General features: G+C 46.8%; 1 protein-coding gene and 1 non-coding gene across 2 annotated transcripts in view; one reads left to right on the top strand and one right to left on the bottom strand.

Moving 5' to 3' along the window:
• DAG1 (dystroglycan 1) overlaps positions 1–17025 on the bottom strand; it is a 151923-nt gene that overhangs the window by 128119 nt on the left and 6779 nt on the right. The window lies entirely within an intron of this gene.
• LOC114806684 lies at positions 2933–3071 on the top strand. Its single transcript, XR_003754746.1, has one exon. It is a non-coding gene; the product is annotated as a small nucleolar RNA SNORA7 (small nucleolar RNA).

Consider the following 17025-nt stretch of genomic DNA (forward strand, 5'->3'; position numbering starts at 1 on the left):
ACCTCTGGGTGACAGCCCAATAATGACCTGTCATTGCCTGGAGCCACCTCACACATCATACAGTGGCAGCTGGCAGCATAATCACCTCACCATCACGGGATGGTGGGACAGAACCCCGAATTCTGTGGCCGTCCCACCCAGTCATGCCCCCCTCGAGTGGGTACAGTGTAGCGGCTGGTGCTACGTTATTACCATCTCTGCCACGGACGAACAATCCTGGAGCTGTGCAAGATGGGAATTGCTGGCACGGCCAGATCTCCCTTTCCTACATCACCCTGCGGTGGGCCTCAACAGCTGTGTCAGAAGTTGGGAAGCCAGCTGGCAGTCTCGACTCAACTGGCCTAGGGTGGAGGCGGCGAAGGATAAAGGTCCCAGTTCAATTGGTCCTTCCTGGGCCTACTCTTCTTTCCACGGATTGTTGGGGCTGGGTCAATGGGCCTTTACTGCATTACCGAAAATCCAGCTCCTCGAAATAATCATCGTGATATTCGTTAAGCGCTTTCTACGTGCCGAACTCTGGGATAGATACACTACAATCAGATTGGACACAGTCTCTGTCTCACGAGGGGCTCACGGTCTACGGGGGGAGGGAGGAGAGGGAGCGACTCCCCATTGGTCAGACAAGGCAACTGAGGGACAGAGAAGTCAAGTGACTTGCCCGAGGTCACACTGCAGGCGAGTGACAGAGCTGGGATTAGAAGCCAGGTCTCCTGACTCCAAGACCCGGGCTCTTTCCACTAGGCTACGCTTTATCTCCTTATCAGAATTCCTCACAGAGGGGCAGCTGCCCCAGAGGTTTTGCTTATTAATTGTTTGGCCTGTTCTCTGAGATCCCAGATGCCTTATGCTGTTACTGTAATTATCCATGAGCAATCCTGCGAGGGCCGAGTGTGAGACAAAGCTTTGTGCTGGTTCTTGTTCCCTGTTCCTTGGTTTCTGTTTAATGAGCGAGGGATAGCCAGATTGGCATTTGCTAGGAAGGACTGATTCATCCCGATGGCTTTGGGAGAAATTGTAAATAGAAGTCAGTGCTTGTCAAATGAATTTGTATGTTCTAACTTTTCCACCAGTTGTTCCCCTTTCCTTTTTATAATTTGCTCATTAACCACAACATCACTTGGCTCTACTCCTTCCTCTCCAGCTCCAGAGCCCATCTGCAACCTTCTCTTTCCATCTTGAGCCTTTCTCTTCTCCAACCGATTCTCTGGGGCCCGGCTCGAAGAGCACAGGAGAGAGCCGGTGCTCTGAATTAATAATGTTGGTATTTGTTAAGCGCTTACTATGTGCAGAGCATTGTTCTAAGCGCTGGGGTAGATACAGGATAATCAGGTTGTCCCACGTGAGGCTCACAGTTAATCCCCATTTTACAGATGAGATATCTGAGGCCCAGAGAAGTTAAGTGACTTGCCCACAGTCACACAGCTGACAAGTGGCAGAGCTGGGAATTGATTAGGAGAGAGGCAGGTTCAGCTAAGCAAAGTGCAGGCACCAAACAAAATCAGCTTGTCCTATCTTGTTGGGTTATCCAAACATTTGTGTAATTACCCCAACTAGCCTCTGTTCAGATGCGATGATGATGGAGCCTCCGTCCCAGGACGTCAGGATTGAGAACCCGCGTAGAGCAGTTGATTCTAGTGCTAGTGGTTTGCACGGCACACTCGCATTCTCTCATCTCTAACAGAGATGTTAGACTCTCAGATGTTAGATGATGTTTGGATGGAGAAGAAAAGGTGGATTTTAGCAATGCTGCGAAGGTTGAACTGACAGGATTTGGTGACAGATTGAATACGTGGGTTGAATGAGTGAGATGAGTCGAGGATAATGCCACGGTTATGGACTTGTGAGACAGGGAGGATGGTGGTTGTGGGCAGGGAACGTGTCTAGCAACTCTGTTATATTGTACTCTCCCAGTGATCTGCTCCAAGTAAGTACTCAATAAATACAATCGATCTGTGCTGTGTACAGTGATGGGAAAGTAGGGGGAAGACAGGATTTGGGTGGGAAGATAAGGCGCTCTGCTTTGGACATGTTTAGTTTGAGGTGTCGGTGGATCATCCAAGTAGAGATGTCCTGAAGACAGGAGAAAATATGAGACTGCAGAGAAGGAGAAAGATTAGGGCTCAAGGTGTAGCTTTGGGAATCATCTGCATAGAGATGGTAGCTTTTTATATTTGTTAAGGGCTTACTATGTCATGCACTGTTCTCAGTACTAGGGAAGATACAATTTAATCAGGTGGGATATAGTCCCTGTCCCACATGAGGCTCACAGTCGGGGAGGAGGGAAAAAGGGTATTGAATCCTCAATTGTACGTTGAGGCACAGGGAAATTAAGTAACTTGCCCAAGGTCACACAGCAGGCAAATGGCAGATCCGGGATTAGAACCCAGATAAATAATAATTATAATAAATAATTCTGTTATTCGTTAAGCACTTACTATGTGCCAGGCACTGTACTATGCGCTGGGGTGGGTACAAGCAAATTGGGTTGGACACAGTCCCTATCCCACATGGAGCTCACAGTCTCAGTCTCCATTTTACAAATGAGGTAACTGAGGTACGGAGAAGTGAAGTGACTTGCCCAAGGTCACACAGCAGACAAGGGGCGGAGCGGAGTTTAGAACTCATGACCTTCTGGGTCCCAGGCCCGTGCTCTATCCACTAGACCATACTGCTTCCCTGGGAGCAAATGAGTTCTCCAAGGGAGTGGATATAGATGGAGAAAAGAAGGGGACCAAGAACTGAGACTTGGGACACTCCCACAGTTAGGGAGTAGGAGCAGAAAAGGAGCAGCCAGAGACATAAGAATAGAACGAGGAGAGGACAGTTTCAGTGAAGCCGAACTTGGATAACATTTCCAGGAGAAGGGGGTAGTCCGCACTGCCAAAGGCAGTTAAGAGGTCAAGGAGGATTAGAATGGTATAGAGGTCATTGGCCCCTCTCAGGGTGGCACCTGGAGAGTTTCCAGTACTCTACCGGCCTCGACTACAGGAGGGAGAGTCAAGCCAGAGGCCTATCCATTCCATTCCTAGCTGGGGCAGGGGCTAGCGAGTGGAAGGCCATTTGCTACAAGTCAAAACTCCCCTGTGCCGGGCAGCAGCGGCAAGGAGGCAATGGTAAACCACTTCCTTATTTTTAACCAAGAAAACTCTATTGGTACACTACCAGAACGATTGCGGATGGAGGTGGGGCGTTCTAGAAGAGATGTGTCCATGGTATCGCTATGGGTCGGAGACGACTCGACAGCGTAAGACAAGACAAAAGGTCATTAATTGGGCAAGAAGGATGGAGTGAAGGGGGTGGAATCCAGATTGGAGGGGGTCAAGAGAGAACTAGAGGAGAGGAAGTGAAGGCAGCAGGTGTAGACAACTGGCTCCTCAAGGAGTTTGCAGAGGAATGGTTAGGAGGGCGATGGGGCGATAACTGGAGGAGCTGTGAGGTCAAGGGAGGGGTTTTTTAGGATAGGGGAGACACGAGCATGTCTGAAAGCAGTGGGGGAAGAAGCCATTGGTGAGCAAATGGTTGAAGATGATGGTCAGGGAGGGAAGAAGGAATGGGGCAAGTGTTTTGATAAGGTGCGAACGGATGGGGTCAGAGGCACAGGTGGAGGAGGAGGATTTTGAGAGGAGGAAGGAGATCTCTTGAGACACTGCTGGGAAAGATGGGAACATTAAAGAAGGGGCAGAAGGAAGAAGGGACCGGGGAGGAGCAGGGAAGGTTTTAAGGTGATCACACCTGATGGTTTCAATTTTATCGATAAAGTATGCGGTCAGGTCATCAGGGGCAAGAGATGAGGGAGAGCGAGGGGACAGAGGATTTGAGGAGGGAGTTAAAAGCCTGAAAAAACTGGCATGGGCAATGGATGTGGGAGTCAATAAGGACAGAGAAATAATGTTGCCAGGTGGAGGGGAGGGCAGAATTAAAGCAGATGAGGATGAAATTTTAGATGGACGAGGTCAGCCCGATATCTGGATTTCTGCCTGCAGTGCTCCGCGGCTCGTGAGCGGGAGCAAAAGAAGCAGACTGTGGAGGTGATCCGGGGCTGTGGGTTTGTGGTACAAAATCGGCAAAGGGATAGGGGAGCCGATGAGTCGAGCTCAGTAGAGAGGCTTCCACGACTCTCGGACCTGGTACGGAGGGTCACTGTATGGCAGATTATCTTAGGCTGTCTCCCTCCTCCACTGAGGATGAAAGGAGAAGACATGAGCCTCCAATGCAGGTGGAGGGATTTAGGATTTCCTGCTGTGAGGGTTGGGAGGCCCTGGAAGAGGCAGGCCAGAGGGAGGCCGTGGAATTTCCTGTTTGAAGGTCACTGAAAATAGGAAAGGCACCCACCTCTCTGGGATTAGTTTGATGCAGGTCTGCTGAAAGCAGCGTGGCCTAGCGGAAAGAGCATGGGCCTGGGAGTCAGAGGACCTGGGTTCTAATCCCAGCTCTGCCACTTACCAGCTGTGTGACCTTGGGCAAGTCCCTTTGTTTCTCTGTGCCTCAGTTTCCTCAGTTGTAAAATGGGGAGTCAATACCTGTACTCCCACTTAGTTAGACTGTGACCCCCACGTGGGACAGGGTCTGTTTCTACCCCGGAACAGTGTTCTACACATAGTAAGCACTTAGCAAATACCATAAAAGAAAACCGAACAACTGAGCTTGACCAAGATCAATGCTTCAGCTTCCCTCTGATTGCAGAGTTTGAGCCCTTGGAATCCCAAAGCTAACAGTCCCCTGAAAATCCCGAGAGACCTTCCGGTGTCCAGCTGGGATGAGCATCAACAGGGAACAGGCAGCTCAGTACAGGGGAGGGGGCCGATGTGAGCCACGTTCTTTCCTTGGATAGCAGCACTCCCCAAACATTTCCTAATCAGTCTGGAAGTCAGCTGTGGGTATATTTAGCCACCTCCCTTTAGAGCAGCCACATGCCACACGAGTGATTCACTGTCAGCCAAAGTTAAGGCCCAGCACGGAGCGCGGCTCAGCTTGCCGCCCCAACTTCTCTCTGTGCCAGAGGCACTGAGCTAAGCAGCAGACACCGGGCCCCACCCCACCCTCTTGGCATAGAGAAGCAGCATGGCGTGATGGATGGAACACCGGCCGGGGACTCAGAAGGTCGTGGGTTCTAATTCTGGCTCTGCTCTTGTCTGCTGTGTGATCTTGAGCAAGTCTCTGGGCCTCAGTTACCTCTTCTGTAAAATGGGAATTGAGACTGTGAGCCCCACGTGGGACGGGGAGCGTTTCCGAACCAATCTGCTTGTATGCACCTCGGCGCTTAGTACGGTGCCCAGCACATAGTAAGCGCTTAACAAATACCACTATTATTATTATTCTTCTTTGGCTCTCCTCAGAGGGGCAGGACGTTGCCGGTCGGCCTGCGGTCATTTTCCCCTATCCTCTTTGGGGTCCGTCCCTTCATGATCTTAGTACAGTGCTCTGCACACAGTAAGAGCTCAATAAATACGGCTGACTGATTTTAGTTCCTTGCAAGCAACTGCACTCGGAGTGTCAGCACTCGTCTCCGGAACAGGTGAGAGCTCCCCTCTTGCCCTTAGAATGAAATCAGATGGAGAGAGAAGGACGGAAGTGGCCAGCGGGTCATGAGGCCAACAGAGCCTGAGCAAGGCTGTGGCAGAGTAACTTTTTACCGAACACCCATCTTAGAAGCAGAGAAAAAGCTAGAGTGGTGGGGGCTGTCCACACCGCCCCATGCAAAACCAAAGGAGAAGGTGACTTGGTCATGTTCCAGTAGAAGCAGCGTGGCGTAGTGGACAGAGCACAGGCCTGGCAGTCAGAAGGTCATGGGTTCTAATCCCGGCTCTGCCACTTGTCTGCTGTGTGACTTTGGACAAATCACTTCGCTTCTCTGGCCCCATCTGTGTAATGGGGATTGAGGCTGTGAGCCCCAGGTGGGACGGGGACGGCGTCCAACCCGATTTGTTTGTATCCACCCCAGGGCTTAGTACGGTGCCTGGCACATAGTGAGCACTTAACAAATACCCTGATTTTTAATACTGTTACATCACGAAGGGAAAAGTTCACTCCCTGATGCTTGGGCGGCTGTAAAGGCCAATGCAGGACTCGCAGTCCTGACTAATCAATCCATCGATCTTATTTATTGAGCACTTCCTGTGTGCAGAGCACTGTGATAAGCACTTGGGAGAGTTCAACACTATAGAATTGATAGGTTCGCTGGCCACAAGGAGCTTACAGTCCAGAGGGGGAGGAGGGCGTTAATATAAGTACGTAAGTCACGGATATGTACCTGAGTACCGCAGGGCTGTGGGAGGGGGTGAATAAAGGGAGCAAATCCAAATGCAAGTGTGACGCCTAAGGGAGTGGGAGAAGAGGAAATGAGGATTTAGTTGGGGAAGGACTCTTGGAGGAGACAGTGCTTTTAAATAAGGCTTTGAAGGTGGGGAGAGGAGGGAGGTGGGCAAGGGGTGGGCGGCAAGATAGACGAGATAGAGATGCAGTGAGTAGGTTGGAAGTAGAGGAGCGAAGCCTGTGGGCTGGTTTGTAGTAGGAAATCAGGGAAGTGAGGTAGGAGGTGGCAAGGTGATTGAGAGCTTTGAAGCCCACGGTAAAGAGTTTCTGTTTGACTACACCATGCCCGCACAAAGGCTGCCCTTTGTGATGCTGCCGTGTTTGCTGTTGGAATTGCTTGGCACTGTCTCTGCTTTTGCCTCTTTGTCTCATGATCTTTTCAAAGCGCCTGCTCAAAGCGAGCCTCTCCTTTCTGATCTGTCTGCTCACAGTTGTTCCCAGTTTTCAGCCCTGATGCCGCATCGTCGGAGGAGGCTTTGATTGACCGTGTCCTTAAAACGTTTCCTCTGTCCCCCTATTCTGCGGTCGCCCCTTTCCATCTCACCAAACAGAAACTTTTGGGATATCCTACCGTCCTCTGTTCTACTCATACAGTCCACCTAGAGAAGGTGCGTTGAGGTGAACGCAGCTTTAATGCTAGCAGAACGGCATGATTCCAGGATTTTGTTGTTTGTGATCCTATCTGGCCACTTGATGTTGAGTATGTCGAGTATGGAGCTGCTAAAGGAGCCAGAAGTGGCATCAATAATAATGATAATTATGGCATTTGTTAAGCGCTTACTATGTGCCAGGCACTGCACTAAGCGCCGGGGAGGATATAAGCAAATAGGGTTGCACACAGTCATTGGTGGATCCAGATCTTACAACCATTCAGGAGGTTGGAGGCAGCGTGGTCTAGTGGAAGGCATATAAGTCTGGGAGTCAGGAGCCCTGGGTTCTAGTCCCAGCTCCATCACTGGCCTGCTGGGTGACCTCAAGCAAGTCACTTAACCTCTCTGTGGCTCCATTTTCTCATCTGTAAAATGGGGATAAGACACCTGCTCTTCCTTCCTCCTCAATGGTGAGCCCATGTGGGACAGGGGCTGTATCTAACCTGATTATCTTGTATGTACCCCAGTGTTTGAAACCTAGCGAGCACTGAATAAATATCACACTTGCTGTACACCTTCAGTTTATTCTGAGGCCTGTTTCTATGCTGCTGCCACACTCTGACAGCCTCTCAGAGGATGCACTGGCCTTCTTGATTTGATTTTCTACATCCTTTCTACTGTCACATCATTGGACAGTGGGCCGCTTGAGTAACAGAATTCTGTGGCAGCGTTTAGCGCCTTGATGCTGATGAAGATCTTTAATTCTTTGTAGGATTTCTGCAACGTAGACTGCTACGTCACTTTGGTTTTCTTCAGGCACATTATCAGTCCATAGTGCCTCCATGTCTTGGTAAAGTGGTTCACAATCATTTGCACGTTTTCTTAGGTGAGTATCTCTAAGGCACAGTCATCCTTTTTCTTTAGAAAAAAAAAGTGGTATTTGTGCCAGGTACTGTACTAAGCCCTGGGGTAGATACAAGATAATCAGTTTGGACACAGTCCGTGTCCCACATGGGACCCACAGTCTTAATCCCCATTTTAGAGATGAGGTAATTGAGACAGAGAAGTTAGGGTCACACAACAGACAAGTGGCGGAGCCAGGATTAGAAGCTAGGTCCTTCTGACTCCCAGGCCCGTGCTCCATCCACTAGGCCACGCTGCTTCTGGTGTTACCTCTTGAGGACCATTATCGAATGAGTGAATTTGGGACTTTCTCTGATGCTCCTAACCTGTTGAGAAGGAAGAGTTTCCTGGAGGAGCGTAAGAGTTCCCTTACCCCAGTGGCCAGGTTGCATCCTCCAGCATAACCGAAGAATAAATTGAAATAGGTTGAACAGCCATCTGACTTGCCATATACCAAAAGCAGGTGTAGTCCCGGCCAATGTTGGCACACTGGCCTGGGAGATCCTGGTTGAGCCCTGGATCATCATTGGCCCAGAAGATTCCATGGAGACCAGGTCCACTGGGGGTTCCCTTGAGAACTGGAAGATACCTCAACTTTGCCAGAGTCTCATTCTGATTAGAGAGCACTCTAGACACACTAGATGTGGACAAGCAACCCCTCCGGAGGAGCATAGTAGAATCAAAGAAGCAGCGTGGCCCAGTGGAAGGACTACGGGCCTGAGAGTCAGACGACCTGTGTTCTAATCCCAGCCCTGCCATGTCTGCTGTGTGACCTTCACTTCTCTGTGCCTCAGTTACCTCCTCTGTAAAATGGGGATTGAGACTGTGAGCCCTATATGGGGCAGGGACTGTGTCCAACCCAATTTACTTGTATCGATCCCAGCGCTTAGTACAGTGCCTGGCACATAGTAAGTTCTTAACAAATACCACTATTACTATTGCTTGGCACATAGTAAGCGCTTAACAAATGCCATCATTATTATACCTCAGCCCAGGCTTCCTTTGTGTGGAAGGTAAAATGAGACTTCAAGAATTATCAGGGGTTAGGAGTCAACCTGGAGGGAAGGGGCCTTAGTTGATTGCTTGGAAAATGACCTAGAATGAGGCACTGTGAGGGAACCAGAGGCCGGGATCCCTGCCATCATCAGCAACCTGCCAGGTTGTCATCACCTAAGCAGCATGGCCTAGTGGATACAGCACGGGCCTGGGAGCCAATCCCAGCTCTGCCACTTGTCTGCTGTGTGACCTTGGGAAAGTCACTTCTCTGGGCCTCAATTCCCTCATCTGTAAAAATGCAGATTCAGACTGTGAGCCCTATGTGAGACAGGGACTTTGTCCGACCCAACTATCTTGTATCTACCCTAGCTCCTAGAACAGTGCTTGGCACATAGTAAGCATTTAATAAATACCATAATTATTATTATTAACTAAGAGCTGTGGTGCAGCCAAGAGGGAGGAACAGGGCATACAGGGAGGGGTGGATATGCAATTTTGGGGGATGTAAATCCTTCTTCCCATGTCTATTCTCCCCATCCTCCAGTCCTGCCCAACTGGGGAGGGGGGCCCAACGGGGTGTCATGAGAGGAGACTTGGTAGAACTCGGTTCAGACACGCTCAATTAGAAAAGCAAAAAGCACAAGCCTGAGAATCAGAGGACCTAGGTTCTAATTCTGGCTCAGCCACTTGCGTGCCATCTGAACTTGGGTCAGTCACTTACCTTCTCTGTGCCTCAGTTTCATTTCTCTGAAATGGGGATTCGATACCTGTTCGCACTCCTACTTAGACTGTGAGCCACATGTGGAATGAGGACTGCTTCCAACCTATATACCTCCCCAAGCGCTTAGTACAGGATTTAGCACATAATAAGCCCTGAACAAATATCACAGTTATTATTTTTAGGTGCCAGACTATCTAGGTTCACCCCTGCTTTCCCCAAGGATTGAGTTCTGTTGGCCCATTCCCTTGTCAGGAAATAGTGGCATCTAAAATGATTTATTTGACACAATAACCCTAGGGCTAATGCATTAATCTCGAGGGTAGTCGGGTTGCAGATGAGCAACACATATCTCAATCTAACAGTCACAGCAACATTCCCATTTACTCACTCAAGTGAAAGGGCAAATCTCAGCAGCAGGTGACGGTTTGAGGGTCAGGTCACGGAGGCCCCACCGGGGAAGGCTTCAGGAAGTGAGGTTTCATATGGTCCGATTCACCTTCTACAGTTTAAATGCATCGTATCAGAGCATTTCAGGAAACTGCCGATACTTTTACGACTATTCCCACACATGGCAGAACCACTCCTTTCCAGGAAAGACAGAGAAAGAGGAAGCTCCAGGGAGTCAGTCTGACCTATTGCAAACTTCTCTTTTGCCACTCCCCTGCCACCAACCCATGCCCACGAGACAGCAAGCGTAACCCAGTCCTGGAAGACAAGGATAACCGGTGTGGTGGCATAGACTTCACAAGCAGTGATGCCGCAAGCCGAGCTCTGAGGATGACTACTCTAACATCCTGGTAAAGCAGGGATGGAACTTGGGGACAAATGTGGTACACCCTGAGGCCTAATAATAATAATAATAATAATTGTATTTGTTAAGCTCTTACTATGTGCCAAGCACTGTTCTAAGCACTGGGGGAGATACAATCGTATCAGGCTGGGCGCAGTCCCTATCCCACTTGGGGTTCACAACCTTAATCCCCATTTTACAGATGAGGAACTGAGGGACAGAAAAGTGAAGTGACTTACCCAAGTTCACACAGGGGACATGTGGCAGAGGCAGGATTAGAACTCGGGTCTTTCTAACTCCCAGGCCCGTGCTCTAACCACTGAGCCATGCTGACCATGGATTTGAGGTTGTTGGGAGGGCATTCTTTTCAGTGAGAAAATCCTCTGCTGGAGTCCTCATCATCTAAGGGATCACAGACCTTGAAGAATGAGACCAGTGAGGCTCCTATCGAACATCTGGACTTTGGGGTTTGGGGCTAAGAGTGTGTGCGTTGGAGTGTTAATATCCACTCACTCCTAGCTCTGACACTACAAGTCCCACAGGTCGTTTTGAATGAGAAATAACTCTTCGCTATAGAGAACCTGCACACCCTAAGTAGAGCCGAACTTCTTCCGATTCCCAATTTCCCTCCCCGCTCTAGACTGTCAGCTTCTTGTCGGCGGGGATCGTATTTACCAACTCAATTATACAGTACTCTCCCAAGCCTTAGTCCAGTGCTCTGCATACAGTTAGTGCTCAATAAACACCACTGATGACTGACTGCTGATGCCATTCTATCAACCCACTCTGCTCTGAGGGAAATTTTCTAAATATTAAGGTACCTGCACTACCTCTTCCTCTTAACCCTGAAGTACCTTTTTCTCCCGATATATTAGGAACCAGGGCACTGAAGTTGGAGATCGGGGGCCAGAATGAAGAATAGGGCCAGGCTGTGCAAAGGTCAGGACAGGCTCCCAGGCAAAGCGAGATGGTCTCCCAGGCAGAGGTCAAGAAAGATGAAAGACTGAACAACAGTTTCAAGTCCTGCCATTCTTTTTTGAAATTATTAGTATCCTGGTCTATAATCTGCTTCACCTGAGAGATACGAGTTTGTAAATCTGCCTTATATTAATCGCAAAGAGAAAAGGATACTTTGTAGTTAATCAATCAATCAATCAATGGTATTTATTACGTGCTTACCATACATATTAAGCACTAAAATAGAGTTGGTAGACATAATTCCTGCTCTCAATGAGCTGATTATTATAAGTAGTAATCAATAACTAGTATTTGTCAAATGCTTACTATGTGTCAAGCACTCTACTAAGTGCTGGGGTAGATACAAGCATGGTTTAGTGGATAGAACATGGGCCTGGGAGTCAGAAGGTCAAGTGTTCTAATTCTGGCTCTGCCACTAGTCTGCTGTATGGCCATGGGCAAGTGACTTCACTTCTCTGTGCCTCAGTTACCTCATCTGTAAAATAGGAATTAAGACTGTGAGTCCTATGTGGGACAGGGACTGTGTCCAACCCAATTTCCTTGTATCCACCCCAGTGCTTAGTACAGTGCCTGGCACATAGTAAGCACTTAAAAATACCATAATAATAATAACACAAGATAATCAGGTCCCACATGGAGCTCCCAGTCTATGTAAGAGGGAGAACAGGTATTGAATTCCCCTTTTGCTTTCGAGAGGCAGCATGGAGTAGTGGATAGAACCTGGGCCCGGGAGTCAGAAGGTCATGGGTTCTAATCCTGGTTCTGCCCTTTGTGTGCTGTGTGATCTTGGGGAAGTCACTTCAATTCTCTATGCCTCAGTTACCTCATCTGTAAAATGGGGGTTGAGACTGTGAACCCCACCTGGGACAGGGACCGTGTCCAACCTGATTTGCTTGTATCCACCTCAGTGCTTAGTACAGTGCCTGGCACATAGTAAGCGCTTAACAAAAACCATAATTATTATTATTTTGCATATGAGGGAACTGAGACATAGAGAAGTGAGGTGACTTTCCCAAGGTCACACAGCAGGGATGTCAAGGAGCTAAGTCCTCTGGCTCTCAGGCTCATGCTCTTTCCACTAGGCCGTGAGGCTTACAATCTGGTGGGCACTTTTCAAAGAATCAATCAATAGTATTTATTGAGCACCTAAGCACTTGGGAGAGTACAAAAGAATTAATAGATATAAAAGCCTCAAAGGGAGGACTTCATTATTTATTTGGATCATGGTTCTGGGTGGTCACATCCTAATCTTTGAGGTAATACTTAATCTTCTGCAATGAGCATTCCACCTTGTAAGGTGAGCACTTGTCTTATCAGATTAAGATTCTCACACGTTGCCAGACCCAAAATTGGAATTGCTTCCTTAAGCACTTGTAGATGGTGTTTTTAGACCTGATGAGGGTAATAAATCTCACTTTCATTGGAAAGCCAGTTTATGTTTATGCTCACTGGCTTCAATTTGGGTTTCTACTGTTATATAAAATTTGCACACCTGTACCTGCAGTTGCATGCGGTTCTAGTAACTAATAATAATAATAATACTTGTTACATGCTTACTATGTGCCAAGCACAGTACTAAACACTGGATTAGACACAAGAGAATCAGGTTGGACACAATCCCTGTCCCATATGGAGCTCATAGTCTAAGATATAATCTCCAATTTACGGATGTGGAAACTGAGGCAGAGAGAAATGAAATGACTTGCCCGAGGTCACACAGCAGACGTGGCAGAGCCGGGATTGGAACCCTGGTCCTCTGACTCCCAGGCCCATGCTCTTTCCACTAGGCCAAGCTGTTTCCCGCTTCCCAATTTCTTAGAAAGGTCATCATAGAACTGAAGATGGTACAAAGATGGGCAACCAAGGGAATGGAGTGACTTCCTTATAAGGATAGAGTGGTAAAGATTAGGATGGCCCAGCCTGGAGACAAAGGCTGAAGGGGAAACAATTGAAGTTATGGAATCCATTCAGGATGTGAATGGGTAAACAGGGGGAACACAGAATTGTTGTTCACTAAATTCCAGAGCATCAGGAGTAGGGGTCATCTACTGAAACCTGAAGGTGATAGGTTCAAAGTAAACCAAAGGAAAACTTTTGTCACTCAGCAGGTGGTAAACATATGACATTCATTACCACAGGAAGTAGTGCAGGCAGAAATTATCAATAGGCTTATCGGGGGATTGGATAAATTAATGGAAAAGAGGACCATCATAGATATTTAGAAAAGTTAGGACTGCCAGATGGTACATCCATAATCCTTTAGGATGGATGTTGAGAAGGGTAGTTGTAACACAGTTCCTCTTAACATCTTTGGTACCATTGTTGAAGACAGAGAATGAGGCTGATCTGACCCAATATGCATCGTTCATTCTCTTATGTTCTATGGCTTTCTGATCTTGCTGTTTAAAATATTAGCTAAAACTCCAGTATCCATGCTAAACAAACCCATGGCAGAATCCATTCTATCTCATTAGTTTTTCTTGATTCTTTGACATAAAAGTCCTTCTAGAGTGGATGTTCAACAACAAACACTTGAATTTTTGAGAGTTGCATTTTGCAAAACTGTTGTTTTTGACACTTATATGACACAATCTCCCATTTTGACACAACAACTGCTTGAAATCATACTGATTCCACATGTTGTTTGTCTGCCTGCATGTCTCTTCCTTGGTGATAGCTTTTATTACTGAGACCCTACCTACTCTTTGTGATGGCCCTGCCCACACTCTTTTCAACTTAGTGCAGGTACATTTGATTTATCTACCTGGACCTGCTCAGTATTTGCTGCTCCGTAGATCCAGAGGGCCTCATCTGTTCATTGTGGTTCTTCACTGAGAAACAAACAAGTCACTGCACATTTCCACTTAAATGACTTCACCGTCATATATGGTTGTCCTTCATATAGCACATCACATAATATGATATCCCCGTCAGGGATGTCATCTTCGATAATAATAACTGTGGTATTTATTAAGCACTTACTATATGCCAAGCACTATACTAGTGCTGGGGTAGAGACAATAGGAGGGAGAATAAGTATTGAATCCCCATTTTGCAGATGAGAAACCTGAGGCAAAGAAAAGTGAAGCAATTTGCCCAAGGTCATACAGCAGGCAAATGGCAGACCCAGGAATGGAACCCAGGTCACCTGACTCCCAGACCCATGTCCTTTCCGCTAGGCCACGCTTCAGTTGTGAAGAACAATCACGTATCTATGGCTTAGGGTTTGCTGGAAAGGAGGAAGTCACATTCTGTGGCAAATTTCTTACATTCGAGTACTAAATTACAGGCCATTATCAATCACAATTCTCACCCAGCATATTATTTTTTTCAAAAATTGGCTTGTTAAATTATTACATTTAAAATGTGTTCGTGCTATTCAGTATTGTGATTTCTATGGTTTGAATAGTAGTCAATAACTAAAATATGTTTTCCCATCATTTATAAATAAGTCAATTTCTATTTTTGATCAAGGTCTCAGTATTTCCTGATTTGCAATCATTGGTAGTCTACAATTAATCAATTAATGCAGTGATTCGTTAAGCGCTTAGTGTGTGTCAAGCATTGTTCTGAGTGCTGGAGTAGATACAAGTTAATCAGGTCGGACCTGTCCCATATGGGGCTCACAGTTTCAGTGGAGGAGGAACAGGTATTTAACCCCTATTTTACAGCTAAGGAAACAGGCACAGAGAAGTCGTGACTCTTTTTTTTACGGTATTTGTGAAGTGCTTACTATGTGCCAGGCACTGTACTAAGCTCTGGGGTAGATACAAACTCCTCAGGTTGGACACAGTCCCTGTCCTGCATAGGCTCATAGTCTCAATCCCCATTTTACAGATGAGGGAATTTAGGCACAGAGAAGTTAAGTGACTGGCCCAAGGTCACAGAGCAGACAAGTGGTGGAGCCGGGATTAGCACCCAGCTTCTTACAAGATAATCAGGTTGGACACGATCCCTGTCCTACATGGAGCTAAGATTCCAAGTAGGATTTAATCTCCAATTTACAGATGAGGAAACTGAGGCACAGAAAAGTGAAATGACTTGCGCAAGGTCACAGAGCAGACTAGTGGCAGAGCCAGGATCAGGACCCAGGTCCTCTGTCTCCCGTGTTCTTTCCATCAGGCCACACTGCTTATTCAAAGGTTGATATTTTGGACGTGTTGCCCAATATTTCACAATTTTCTCTATAAGATAATTAATTTGTAATACATATCTCACTCATATTTCCCCAAACCTAAGTGACCCTCCTGTGTTCACACGAACAAGTCTAATCTCCGGGAGTAGGCATCATTACCGGGTTATTTTTGAAAAGTACCTCATCTGTGAAACTTAATTTATGACTAAATTTCCAACAGGTAACGGAATTCTCCTTGTGACACATACCAACTGAATTTCATTAATTGCCTTTTCCAATGTGTTATCTTTCTGGGTTGCCTCTGCAAAAATCTTCCACATTTTTCTGACAAAGCAATTTGTGTTTTTAATTCATTTGCATTTATGATATTCAATTCAGAATGCAAATTTGCATATTTTTCATCATAGGTTCTAGATAGTGTGTCTACAATAATTAATGATCTCCCCAGAGCATAATATAAATTCATATAACCTCAGCTGAAAAAATAGCTATTGTAATTGTGATGGTGTGTCACTCAAATTTTTCTTTAAAATTGTTGCTTGGGGTTTATAATCAGTTTCAGTGAGGAATGACCTTCCTTTCAAAAATACATGAATTTCTTCCACACAGAAGTGAGTGTTCAAACCTCCTTTTCTATTTGAGCATAAACTCATTCTTTCAGTTCCATAAACTTAGATGTGTATGCAATTGATCTCCACCCTAACTCACGGGAGTTCCTGATTTTGCAGCAGCTGTGGAGATTTTCGATTTCTCTGGTAGTATCAGAATCCCTCAGGGTGGGTACTCTTTTATCAACATTTTCAACGCATCGAATTCTCTCTGATGCTAATCCTTCCAACACCACTGAACTTTTTACAAATAAAGACAGACAATAACTACCCTCACCTTCAGAACCTTATTGAAGTCACATCTCCTCCAAGAGGCCTTCCCTGACTAGGCCCTCATTTCCTCTTCTCCCACTCCCTTCTGCATTACCCTTGCACTTGGATTAGCTCCCTTCATTCGCCATCCCCAGCCCCACATCAACTATTGTACATATATGTAATTTATGTATTTATATTGTCTGCTTCTCCCTCTAGACCGTAAGCTCTTCATAGGCAGGGAATGTGTCTACCAACACCGTTATACTGCACTCTCCCAAGTGCTTAGTAGAGTGCTCTGCACACAGTAAGTGCTCAAAAATACAATTGATTGACTTTAAAGGAATTATTGCTTATGCCAGACTTACCAGGCACTTTTCAACGCAATTCAAGTTGCCCAGTGCCCTCTTCGCCCCTTGACTTGACTTGTTTTTTGGTAGTCAAGCTTTGGACTTGCCTGTCTCTTCAATTCTGCCATTATGGGTGTTTTCAATATGTGTGTGGGTTAGATTGGGACTAGAATGGGATTTAGGGAATGTTATTCCGATTCCACAAACCCGCTGGGGTTCAGTCGGCCACATTATTGACAGAACGGCATCCGGATGGGTGAGTACCCCGGCGCAGGTTCCCCAAGGAAGCAAACCCTGTGTTACAGAACTGGGTGGATTCTGTTCTGCTCCACCGGAACCCACTTCTGGTTATTCTCTGTCGTGTTTGGCTCACGGTCTGGATCCGGCTCC

This window comes from Ornithorhynchus anatinus, chromosome X1 (assembly GCF_004115215.2).
Source record: "Ornithorhynchus anatinus isolate Pmale09 chromosome X1, mOrnAna1.pri.v4, whole genome shotgun sequence".
Taxonomy (NCBI): Eukaryota; Metazoa; Chordata; class Mammalia; order Monotremata; family Ornithorhynchidae; genus Ornithorhynchus; species Ornithorhynchus anatinus.